The sequence below is a fragment of the Rhinolophus ferrumequinum genome, chromosome 2 (assembly GCF_004115265.2).
Source record: "Rhinolophus ferrumequinum isolate MPI-CBG mRhiFer1 chromosome 2, mRhiFer1_v1.p, whole genome shotgun sequence".
In the NCBI taxonomy this organism is placed as follows: Eukaryota; Metazoa; Chordata; class Mammalia; order Chiroptera; family Rhinolophidae; genus Rhinolophus; species Rhinolophus ferrumequinum.
Genome location: NC_046285.1, coordinates 37,969,762 through 37,980,009, shown reverse-complemented (window position 1 = coordinate 37,980,009; position 10,248 = coordinate 37,969,762).

Genomic DNA, 10,248 nt, shown 5'->3' with positions numbered 1-10,248 from the left:
TTTACCTAGACTTGATTGCTGTAAATATAATTACAGTTATCTTCTGAAATCCTCAAAAACAATATTGCTGTGAAAGAAATATACATTCTGTTGCACTTCGATTTTTTAAATCTCTACTATTGGCTTATTAATGTATATCTTTGTTTTATGTTTTTAGTGTTTACTCTACATATACTGGTATTTACTATATAGCTTTCACGTATCATAGTCTACACCAAATAATATTAGACAACATCAAGTATATTTCCCCCATCGTGTCCTTTTCTCTGTTGTCATTCATTTTATTTCTTCATATGTTGTAGAGTTTTATTATCTTTGTTTAAAATAATCAATTATCTTTCAAAGAAATTAAAAGTGCAAAAACTGTTCATCCACTTACAAAATGAAAGACATCTGAGTTGTTCCAGTTTTTAGCAATAATGAATAAAGATGCTAAAACATTCATATAGATTGTTGTGTGAACCTACGTTTTATTTCTCTTGGGTAAATACCTAGGAGTGGTATTGCTGGATCATAAATACCCTGATATATAACAACCTGACAAGGTATTTGCCAAAGTGATGACACCATTACACATCTCACCCACAAGCTATGGGAGTTCTGGTTGTTCTCCACTGTTATCAGCACTTGATATATTAGTATTTTTAAAGCATTAATAGGTGTTAATGGTACTGTGGTTTTAATATGTATTTCCTTGATGAGTGATGTTGAGTATTTTTGTCATATGCATACACTTTCTTTGGTGAAGTGTCTATTCAAAGCTCTATCCCATTTTTTAAATGGGGTTGTTTGTTTTCAAGTTTTCAGAATTCTTTATGTGGTCAAGTCCTTTGTCAGATGCATAATTGGCAAGTATTTTCTCCCAGTGTGTGGCTTGTTTTTCATTTTCTTAACAGAGCAAAGGTTATATTTTGATACGGTAAATTTCTATTTTTTTTCTTTTATGCATTGTGCTTTTGGTGTATCTATACTCCCTTTGTCTAACCCACAGTCACAACGTTTTTCTCTTGCACTTTCTTCTCTAAGTTTTATAGTTTTGTCTTTTACGTTTAGGTCTACGTATTATTTTGCGTTAATTTTCACATAAGTTGTGAGATATGTACTGAGTTCATATGTGTAATTAGTTGTTCTACCACTATTTGTATAATGGAATATCTTTTCTTCATCCAATTGGCTTTGCACTTCTGTCAAAATCAATTGACGGCATACATATGGGTCTACTTCTGCACTCTCTATTCTGTTCCATTGACCTATGTGTCTGCTCTCTTACCAATACTACACTATTTTTATGACTATGGCTTTTATAATAAGTCTTGAAATCAAATCATATGCAACGTTCATGTTTTTTCTTTCAAAAAAAATGTTTTGTTCTTCTAGTTCCTTTGCCTTTCCATATAAACTTTATAATCAACTTATCAATATCTGTAAAATAATCCTGCTAGAAATTTGACTAGGTTTGCAATGAATTTATTGACCAGTCTGGGGAGAATGGACATCCTAATGAATTGAGCTCTCCAATTCATGAACAACATTATTTATCTCTCCATTATTTCAATCTTTGATTCTTTCTTCAGTATTTTGTAGTTTTGACGTTGTTTTACGTTGTATTTTGGGACCTTGTTAAACACACCTATTAGTGACAACTGCTTTTTGTCAATTTCTTGATATTATTTTATGTAATTATATCTGAAAATAAAGTTTTATTTCCTTCTGTGTAATTGTACCCCTTTTATTTCTTTGTATTGCTTTATTGCAATGTGCAGGCCTTCCAGTATGACGTTGAATAAGAGTGGTGAGAGTAGACATCATTGCCTTGTTCGTGATCTTAGGAGGAAGACACATTCCGACTCACTATTGAGTATCATGTTAGCCACAGTTTTTTTATGTATGTATGTTTATATGAATGTATGTATATATTTTGGTAGATGACTGCATTAGTCAGGGTTCACCAAAGAAACAAAACTAATAGGGCATATATATGAAAGATTTATCATGAGGTATAGACTCATGTGATTATAGAAGCTGAGAAGTCCCACAATCTTCTGTTTGCAAACTGGAGACTCGGGAAAGTCGGTGGTGTAAATCCAGTCGCAATCTGAAGGCCTGAGAACCATGGGAGTTGGTGGTATACATTCCAGGTCAAGGGCAGGAGGAGATTGATGTCCCAGTTTAAGCAGGCTGGCAGGAAGCAAAAGGGGTGGATTCCTTCTTCTGCCACCTTTTTGTCCTGTTGAGGCCCTCAATGGATTGGACGATGCCCACTACATTGAGAGGGGAGCAATCTACTTTGCTGAGTCCATCAATTCAAATGCTAACCTCATCTGGAAACACCTTCATAGACACACCCAGAAATAATGTTTGATCTGGACAGCTCTTGGCCCAGTCAATGTAACACATAAAGTTAACCATCATAATGACCTTTATCAAACTAAAGAATTTCTCTTTCATTGCTCATTTGCTGAGACCATAAATGCATGTTAAAATTTTTCAAAGGCTTTTCTGCACCTTTTGAGGTGATCATGTTTCTTAATCTTTTGAATGTTGATATGGTAAATTACATTGATTGATTTTCAAATACTGGCCCAGCCTTGCATTTTGAGACAAACACCACTTGATTATAATGTATTATCTTCATATATTGCTGGATTCAATTTGATATTGTCTTGTTTAGGATTTTTTATCTATGTTTGTAAGGGATTTGGGAGTGTAGTTTTCTTTTAGTGTTGTTGTCTGGTTTTGGTATCAGGGTAATTCTAGCCTCATAAAATGATTTAGGAAGAGTTTCCTTCTCTTCTATTTTCTGGAAAAGATTGTATAGGGTTGGCTTTACTTTCCTTAAATGAATAAATTCCTGTAGTATACCATTTGGAGTAGGTCTGCTCTCAACAGATTCTCCTAGTTTTCTTTCATCTAGTTATGTCTTTATTTTACCTTCATGTCTAAAGAATATTTTCACTGGCTATAGAATCTGGGGTTGACTGTTCTTTCCTTCAGTATCTAAAAGATTTGTTTTACTATTTTCTGGCTTTCTATTTGCTTTGCTATTTTCTGCTGAAAAAACTGTAGTCATTTGAGTTGTTGTTCCCTATATGTAATTTTATCATTTTCCTTCCAGTGCTTTGAAGATATTTTTTATTATCTTTGGTATTAACTAGTTTGATCATGGTATGTCTAGACATAGTTTTCTTTGCATTTATCTTGTTTAGGTTTGATGCGTTTCTTGAACCTGTCAATCTATGTTTTTCACTAATTTTAGCCAATATTTTTTCAAGTATTGTTTTTTTTTTTTTCTGTTCCATTTTCCTTCTCTCTCCTTATAGGACTCCAGTAACAAGAATGTTAGAATTTTTGATATTATACCACAGGTACCTAAAGTTCTATTGTATTCAATATATTCCCCTCTACTCCTTAACTAGATAATTTCTGTTGGTCTATCTCCAAGCACCCAGATTCTCATGTGTTATCTCAATTCTATTGAATTATAAGTGAATTTTTAAATTTTTACATGTTATATTTCTTTAGTTCTAAAGTTTCTATTTTTATAAGTTTTTAATTCTCTGCTGAAAAGTTTTATCTTTCTATTTACTTCATGTGCGTTTACTTTTAACTAATGAAGCAATAGTTATACTATTTGCTATAAATTAATTCTGTGCAATTCCAACATTTGGGTTGCTTTGCAGTTGGCAAATATTGATTTTTTTCCCTTGGTAATTTTCCTGAATTTTTGTATATTTAGTACTTTTGGATTATATACTGCACACTTTGAACATTGTTTTGTGATTCTGGGGATCTGTTAAAATCTTGCTGACAATGTTGTTGATTTTATTGTTGTTTTAGTAAGCATTTAACCTATTTAGGGTCAAGTCACAATTTTTTTTATCACCTTTTTTGGTAGTAGTTTCAATATCAGTTTCCAAACCTTTGCTACATTGCTTTGGGTCTGTGCCACTCAGGGACTAGTCTGGAACTAGGATGGTGCTTTATATTGTTGTTTAAGTCTCAAAGCTTTCTCTGTTCTACTTTGGGTCTTTCCCATGCACTCACAGCTCAGAGATAAGCTCAGATCTTTTGACAATTCATACATAGAATTAGGGAATTACCTTCTTCAGTTCTCTTTTTTATTGGATCCCTCACCCTTTCTGTCTTGCAGAGAAGCTTTGGTCCTGTTGGCTGGCCAAAAAGATTAGATTTTTCCTGGAGTTGTAGTTGTCTGTGCCTGTATTTCTATGATTTGGGTTTACTGTCAAGTCTACATCATGAGGAAAAAGAGGAAAATAATCCTGGGAAAATCACACTCGGATTCCTTCCTCTAGTTTTGACTTTCCCTCCCCAATCTCATTTTTTACACTATTCAGCATCATTAGTAATTACTTTCTATATGTTGTCCAGAGATTTTAATTATAATTAGTTGGAGAGTTAGGCTATACTGGGGTTACATACTTTGGCTGGCAAAAAAAAAATTATAAACATAATTTTTAATAGTTACATTATAATCCACCCTATGATTATTCTAAAATTTAAAAGTGTTTTTCTGTTTGGGAACATTTGGATTTCTTTCATTTGGGGGGAAGTTCTTCTAAAACCACTACAAAGAACATTATTGGAAGTAAACATTTGTCTACATCTCTGATTATTTAAGAATAAATTCCTCTAAATTAATTCACTAAGTCAAAGCATATAAATATTTTTACCGCTAAGGTATTTTAATTTTACCTTATAAGTGACAGAGCACATGCGCTGCAGTGACATCAGTTTTGTGCTTCAGACAGAAATCCCCGGTGGCCCTGTGGAGAATGGGAAGGAGAGGAAGGTGGAGGGGTCACTCGAGAGTCAAGTACAATGTTCTGAGTTAAAAATTCTAAGTGCATGAACTAAGGAAATGGTTATAGAGATGAAGAGGAAATGGCTTAAGAAGTTATTATTATTTCTCTTCATCAGAACCTTGATGGCAGAAAACGGAAGTCCAGTATAAGTCAAGAGTGACCTGGGCTTTGGGTGACTCAGTGAGCCAGGGGAATGGGAAGTGGGAAGGAGAAGAAAAAAACACTCATTTGGAAAGTTTGGGAGGGAAGTGGTGCTGCCACAGGAAATCCGGGTTTCAGTAGGGGTGTGGAGATAAGTAAAATATTCCATGGAAAAATTTAAGGAAACTAGGACATTTCTGTGGAACACCAGGGCATGGTGGCAAGGAGTGAGATAAATGTCATCAAGGAGAAAACACAAGGCAAAGTGGAGGTCAAACCAAATGGAAATGAAGATATGGGAGGAAGTGAGTGACTAGAGTAGGAAGTTCGGAGATAGAAATAAAAGAACAGAATCAAGGCTGCAAAATCTCCACTGCCCAGTGGATGTGTGGTCAGAGGCATTTCCTGGTGGGTGCCACTTCATGCCTCAGGTGACTGTTAAAGTCTTAAGCCTCAGAAGGAAGTCTGCCTCTGTTTTGTGGTGAGTTCACTGGCAGTTTACTTTGCCTCTTTGCAAAATCTATCTTTGTTAATCATCTAGTAACTACTTCTGATAACCAAATCCTTCTCCCCCAATTTTGTAACCTCCATCCTCATCCATAGGCTGAAATTCTGTCACCCGTAAACTCTTTAGTGGCACTCAGGGAACTTAAACCTCATCTGGCAGGTTGTGTGACTTCAGTGAATTGTTCAACCTCTCCCAGGTGAAGTTTCCTCAGCTGTGAAATGAAGAGGCTGGGCTAGGTGACCTCAAAAAATTCTTTGTGGCTCATTTTCTTTAATTATATCCTTAGCATAATCATTTTTGTAAATCTGTTTTATATACAATTGGGGGAATATAAATAACACAAGCTGCTTGGTGAATTACTCATCCAGTCCTTGATCATGAAACCATTCAATTATGTGTTATTATCAGATTAAACAAGAGCTTGCAGACTGAACCATGAATATTATTTAGACAGGTACTGCTCATGGCCAATTTGTGGGTTAGGAGTTGTGGATGGGGACGTGAAAGCTGTGCTAGATCTTTCCAACCCAAGTTATATTTGCCAAACTGACAATTTTGGTATTGGCAACTAGTGGTACCGATTCAGCAATTGACTAGTAAAACTCTGTAGTGGAGGCAGAAGACCTGAACCTTTAATACCTAATATAAGGACAAATCAAATACAGATAGTATTTAGGGAGTGATGTGTAATGAGTGAGTAGAAAAATAAAAATCAACATACTACTGTGGAAGTAATTCTAGAGGGCCTCATGATGTATCCCTTATATTTATACGAGGACTGATATTTAGATGTGGCTCTACAGAATTTAGAATATTAAGATGTTTTCCGGTCTCCTGACTGTCTTCCCAATATCCTGGCTGCTTGGACTTTTTTCTAGGGACTTTTTGAATCTCTTATGACTCAGCAACTAAAAGTATAATTCCTGGAGTGCCCTGCCCCCATGCAATGTCTGACACTGATTTCCATGTGTCTAGGCTATGTGGGTGGTTAAATATTTCAATATTAACTTCTGCCTATACTTACAAATGTTTCGTTTTTTTAAAAAAATGTTAATGCATTATCAACATTAAAACATCAGGATATTTCAGATAAAATCAGAATTTTCTATTTTTCTTGATGCATCATCAGATTTGGTAAGACTGGGTCTGCATTCTGACATAGTAACAATTGTCTGGAGCCTCCCAGTTGCTGCTATCTCCAGGATCAATAGAAGATACCCCATCCCCCTGCCCCCAGGAAAAACAGACATGCTTGTGCTTTACTCATTTATGTAATCTGCCTTGCTCCTAAGACAAGGAGACTGCATTTCCTGGTTTGCCTGGGACAGTCCTAGTTTACTCCCATTGACCTATAATTCATTAATATTATCCTCTTTGCTGTCAAAAATGTCCTCATGTGTATGAACCATTATATGGTCACCCTCTCTAGAGGGATCTGAATCTCTGTTCTTTGATATAGGAGAGGATGCAATTAGCTCTGAAGAATTTGTGTGCTTAAATGATTTTATTTTTGAATATAATCATTTGCATACATATTTAATTAAAACCTACTACTTGGAAGGCACTATGGATGAAAACAACCTTGATAGAATTTATAAATGGAAACGATCATGATACAATGTGATAAGGGTTATAACTGAAGAATGTATCAAGTACTAGCAGAACATTATTTGGTTAGACAAATATACATTATTCACTATGCATAAAGCACAAAGAAAATATTTTCAAGAAAAGTTGGCTATGAAGTATTAGACTGGACAATCAGTGGAGGAGAAGGTTGTGAGGTTGAGAGGGTGTTTATTTTAGACAAAGGGCACATTGAGCTTGTTTAAATGTTGATGGAAAGAAACCAGTATAAAGCGAGAGGCTGAAGATCCTGGTGAGAAAGCAGACAGAAGAACAGGATAAAAGGAGGCTGAGAGTAGTTGAGAAAATAAAATTAGCAACTCCAGACACTGACTTAAAATTCTTTTCTTGATCCACAGGGAGTATCTCCTGTTAATTATGAACTACGTGATTAGCTTTTCAAGTAATATAAGACCAGATACAAGCAATCTCCAGTGCATTTAAAAGCCATTTACAAACAACCCATTCCCCTGTCAAAATGACATTTCTTCATCTGAGCTTGTCTTCTGAGTCACCAAGTTGACGACATCTTCAATGTTTTATGAAGTTAAATATGTTCACTTGGAATATTGCTGGGTCCATTAACAGCTACTTTTCCCCCCTCCTCGTCCTTACCTCCTGGATTCTTGAAAGATAGCTCTCAAATTTTGTCAAGACAATCTCTCTAATGTTCACATCACCTGCCTTTACCGATAGCTTCTGAATTCTTGTTAAATTAATCTGACAATGTTGTGATTGTGTGACCAATACACACACACACACACACACACACACACACACACACACACACACACTCTTTCTCTCTCTCTCTCTCTGTCTCTCTCTCTAAAGCTATGGAAATCAAAGGGATCTTTCTTTGTTCCTAGAAGCCCAGAGGTAGAATTTAAAGCATTAACTGACCTCTGTTTTTATTTAAGCATTGAAGGGCGGCTTCATTTTTTTGAAGACTAGCAGAATCAAAAGCCGCAAACAGTCATTTTAGGCAAGACATCAAATGAAAGGGAACAAAAGAGAATAGTATCACTTTTACATAATACTTAGTCCTTTCCAAGGAAGTCAAAGGCCGTCCTGTGCATAAATTCAGTTAATATCTCAGAATTTTCTCATACTGTGGAAAACATTTTATAGTTAGAGCAAAGAAATATTTGAATAGTCTTAGGAAAGTTTATCAGTGAAAGCCCAAACGAAAACAACATTTCTTAACTCCTTTGGTGGTCTCACATTGGTTACCTTGATTGAGAACGTTTCTATGCTAGAACAGAAAAACCATTGCAGAAATAATAGAAAAATCTGGTATTTTGAATAAAATGTCACTGAGTCATTGAAGAGTAATCACATTTTTATAGTTTGTTCATTGTCTTCTGATACCAGCATACAAATAGTTCCTGTTTCCTGGAATAATCTGAGTTTATCAGACGCCTCTGTCTTCTCCTATCTAGAAGGGACTAGAGGCATGTTCCAGAGTCATACAGATGTGGATTCCATTCGCAACTTGACCACAATGGGATCTGGGATATTTTATTTAAGCCCAGTTTTTCCATCTGTAAAATGGGGGAAATACTCTCTCATGTAGTTGCCATTAACATTAAATAAGATTATAGTAGGGCCTGACACGTGGTGGAAACTCTATTATGACCCTTTTCCTCTTTTTTTCCAAATGGAAATCAAATTTCCAGGCTAATGAGCAGTCTCCCTCCCCTGAATCTTCCCCCCACGTTATACCCCAGATAATCAATCTTCTTTACGTATTCCCAAATCCGTAGTCCCTTCTCCATTTCTGATTCTTCTATATTTTAACTTTTATATAGTATCTTTATAAAGAAAAGTCGGGAATATTACTTTTAGTAAACAGAAGCTCAATTTACAGAAACCAATCATTTTAGCCTTTCTAAAAATATTTTCAGCCGTAGGAGGTCAAGTCTCTCTTAAGGTACACCACATCAGTAAACTAAAAAGAAAATTTTGTTTCAGAATTTTAAATTTTCACAAAGAATGTTATAGCATATTGTATCTGTTATGTTGCTTTGGCACTGATTTTGAAAATCTGGCAGTTAAAATACATACTCAATAATTTAGAAAAGGATTTGTCAACAGTCCATACTTTCTATGGTTCTTTTTTTGTTGTTGTTTTGTTTTGTTTTGTTTTTCCCCTACTGGATTGTGAAAAACTGATATGGAGAAACGTCTTTTTTAGGTGACTTCCAAATGTATAGAATGATTGCTTTGTCAAATGAATTTTTTTTCCTGACTTTTTTTCCTGATTTCTTTGGTTGAGTGATGTCTTTGTTTTAAAGAATACAGTTTGCATTCTTGTAATGGGATTTTTGTCCCAGAAATTAATAGGACGTATTTAAAGCTATTGTAGCACTTACATATTCTGGAGGATTTGGTGCACATTTAAACATATTTTTCTATATTTGTGATTGTAGAAAATTCCTTTGTTATGTGTTCTGCTATATTAAGGCATACTATGGTAATTTCTTTTAAATATTTATAAGAGAATTACTTATTTTACCATATAAGGAAGCAATGCTTAACATAGCAATTTGAACATTTTTCTGGGCAGATGAGGTAAACAAAAAGCAAGTTCTCTGGTGTGAATGCAACTCTTTGCTGAACATATTTTAATGTAAAAATGGTACCATACCTGTAGAGCATTGCTGGGGTTGTATCTTCAAATACTCTAGCTCCCTGTTCTTTTTCCTTGCTTCTTAGCAGCCCTAGAGATAGAAAGTTCTTCCCCTTTCTTATGAAAACTCTCACCATGTAACCTATTTCTTCAGCGTTGTCTCTAACCATGATTGCTTATGAATGTTGGCTTTGTACCATGACTTGCTCAAGTCTATCAAAAACAAACGTTCACACCCTTACTTTGGTCACAAATATTCCCTCAAAGAAAAGATTTGGGCAAATCAGAACCCTGGAGTGTTGCCTTGGGGTCATTTTATCTGCAGCCTTTACAGTATATGCAGGTAGTAATTAACTACACTTTATCTTACTTGATTATCAGGATGGAAGGTGATTATTTCCCCCCACTTTACAGATGAAAAAGAGAGAGTAAGGGTAGGCAATTGATTTGCTCATTAATCTCTTTTGTATTAGAACTGAAACCCAGTTATCTGACTCTTAAATTTGAAACTCACTGATATA